This window comes from Ochotona curzoniae, unplaced genomic scaffold (genome assembly GCF_017591425.1).
Source record: "Ochotona curzoniae isolate NIBS_2020 unplaced genomic scaffold, NIBS_Ocur_1.0 contig_523, whole genome shotgun sequence".
Classification (NCBI taxonomy): Eukaryota; Metazoa; Chordata; class Mammalia; order Lagomorpha; family Ochotonidae; genus Ochotona; species Ochotona curzoniae.
The window spans coordinates 7,514,174-7,517,217 of NW_024466459.1; positions in this window are offsets into that span (position 1 = coordinate 7,514,174).

Below are 3,044 nucleotides of genomic sequence, written 5' to 3' on the forward strand. Positions count from 1 at the left end.
TGAAGTGCAAGGAAGCAGAAAGAGCAAGGATTCCCAGAGGCCGACTGGCCGGGAGCTGAAGACAAGCACAGCCCCAGGCCTGCTGCGGCTCAGACAAGCTGCCTGCTCCTGCAGGACTGGGCTCAGACCAACAAAGCGTGCTGAAAATCCCATGTGCACACTCCAGGTGGTGCTCCAAACTACAGCTATTGCTATGGGCAGAAGGCCTGGTGTGAAGGGTCCAACAGGAGCCAGTATTTGTGTCACAGCATTTGTGACTTAATACCAGCATCCCCTACTAAAGTGCTGGTTCTGGTCCTGGCTGCTCTGCTTTTGATCCAAGTCCCTGCTAATATGCCTGGCAAAGCAGCAGAGGACGGCCCGAGGGCTTGAGTGCCTGTCACCCACGTGGGAGACCCAGATGGAGTCGCTGGCTCCTGGCTTCAGGAGCCAACCACCAGGAGAGTGAATCTCTCTCATTCCAAGGGGGGAGAGAGAGAGAGAGAGAGAGATTTACTTGCCTTTCAAGTAAATAAACCTTTAAAAAAAAAAAAGATTTATTTTCATTGGAAAGTCAGATTTTACAGAGAGGAAAGACAGAAAGATCGATCTCCCATCCACTGGTTCATTCCCCAAGTGGTCATAATAGCCGGGGCTGAGCTGGCCTGAAGCCAGGAGCCAGGAACTTTTTCTGGGTCTCCCACACGGGTGCAGGATCCCAAGGCTTTGGGCCGTCCTCTACTTCCCTCCCCAGGCCTCAAGCAGGGAGCTGGCAAGGAAGTGGAGCAGCCAGGATAAGAAGCAGCACCCATATGGGATCCCGGTGCATGCACGGTGAGGACTTTAGCCACTTGGCTACTGCCCTGGGCACCCCCTTTTTAAATGTGTCTTGTCCTCAGCAGCACTCACATGGAAGCATGTTCCCACTCTAGCATGAGGCAGCGGGGCCTTTAACAGACATGTTTGGCCAGGATGGACCTACGGCTGAGCAGGAATTAATGACATGCCCTGGAGAACGGGTTAGCGATGGGAGCAGTGGGTTGGCATAAAGAATGTACCCCTTCTCTTCCCTAGAGCACAGTGGTATGACAGCAGCGGGAGGTCCTCTCTGGATTCGGCTGCCCACCTTGAATTTCCTTATGTTAAAGAAATTTCTTTTCTTGAGAAACAATTATCCAGCCTCTGGTCACCTGTTCCAGGAAACCAAACGAGATTTGCTTCCGGGACACATAATTACTTAGATGCAATCTCTTGCAATTCAACACGTGCTGTTTAAAAAACCAAAAATCGTATGTCTAAAGGTTTAGAGTCATCACAGTATACACACGCATTTATCCCGAAACCGAGACTGAACTATGGCAATCCCACAAGGGGGCGCTGCCTTCCCCCAGTGCCCGGGGGAGTCTGAGATGCCCGGAGCTCGGAGGGAGCGCGGCGGCAGCCCTCTGTACCCGAGGAAGGAGCGACAGCGGCATCTTGAGGACAATGCGAGGAACTCGGCGAGGACACAGAACACACTTCCCAGTGGGGACAGCCTGTCTGGAAGTCCAGGCGCTAACACCACTGCAAGCCACCTCTAACAGGACGCACGACAGTCCGTGGACTCCGGAGAGCGACGGAACCCTCCAACGTGCACAGCCCAAAGTGTCCACCTGTGGATTCTGGGCAGACAGCCTTGCAGTCAGGCCCTCACAGCAGCCAACGGCACCAACAACTGCAAGCTGGACTGGCTCCCCGGGGCCGAGCCAGCGTGCTTGCGTCTGATCAGCCAGATCCTGGCTTTCACTGCAGCTGTCAGGGTTCCTGGGGGAAAAGATGTGCCGGCCAGTGATAGCTGAATTCCTCCCCCCTCCCAAAAAAAAACCAGGGAAAAAAAGAAAAATCCATTTGGGAAAGCAGAGCGGGCAAAGTGCAGACCTGACACAACAGGGCGATCTGAGTCCGGGCAAGTGGAAGTCACTGGGCCAAATAGAACCAGGAAAGCAAAATGTTACTTAGTGCTAACCATCCCCCGTGAGCCAGCCCACCTGGGCGAGAGGCTGTCCCTGGTGAGCAGCAAGCCCACCTGGCAAGGGGTTAACCATCCCCCGTGAGCCAGCCCACCTGGGCAGAGGGCTAACCATCCTGGGTGAGCCAGCCCACCTGGGCGAGAGGCTGTCCCTGGTGAGCAGCAAGCCCACCTGGCGAGGGATTAACCATCCCCGTGAGCCAGCCCACCTGGAGCTTACCCACGGACCAGAGTAGCCAATGCTGTAGGCAGGCATTGTCGGCCCCTCTGGGCAAACCCAGGTTACCACCTGTCCAATGGAAACCACAGCCCCTACACGCTCGGGCTACCGTCCATCCCACTGGGGGTGGGGAGAGCAGCAGGTGGCCACAGTTTAAGTCCCCGAGTTTCTGCCACCTACGTGGAGATCTGCACTCCAGCATGGCCCAGCTCCTGCGTCTGGAGATGGAAATGCATGCCCTTCCGACTCCCTCCTTGTCTCTGTGCCTTTCAAACAATAATCACTATTTTCAGAAGCAGAGAACCCGTGCTGGAACCCCGAGTCCCTCACACGAGACAGTGCCCTGCGCCTCCTCTCCTCTCTCCAACTGCTGCCTCTTGCACGTGCGCGCCCTCAGAAGCCCCTCAGTCTGTGGCCTGTGGGCTGCAGCAACTACAAACCGGCTAAGACGGCTTTGCAGCGAACAAAAACCACACCCGGGCTTCTAAAATGGCACGGGGGCCATGAACCTAGAAAGCAAGCGAAGTGGCCAGCACGGCCCTAAGGCTGCACCCCAGGAGCCGCCCCCAGGAGTGACTTCGGGCCAGCGGCAGGTGGCCGCCGAGGGACAACGCTTCGCAGGAGGGGGACTCGAGCGTCCTGTGCTAATTCCGACCGAGGAAAGGATGCACCTGCGCCTGGAGAGGTTTCCGGTCACCATCGGCCTCGACCCTCACTGAACCGCCGCGTCTCCCTTTAACGAAGCCTCCTCACGCAGACCCGCACCGCCCCCCGCGCACCCCGCTCCCGGCGGGGCGGAAGCGCTTCCGCCCCTAACCAAGATGGCGGCGGGGCGGG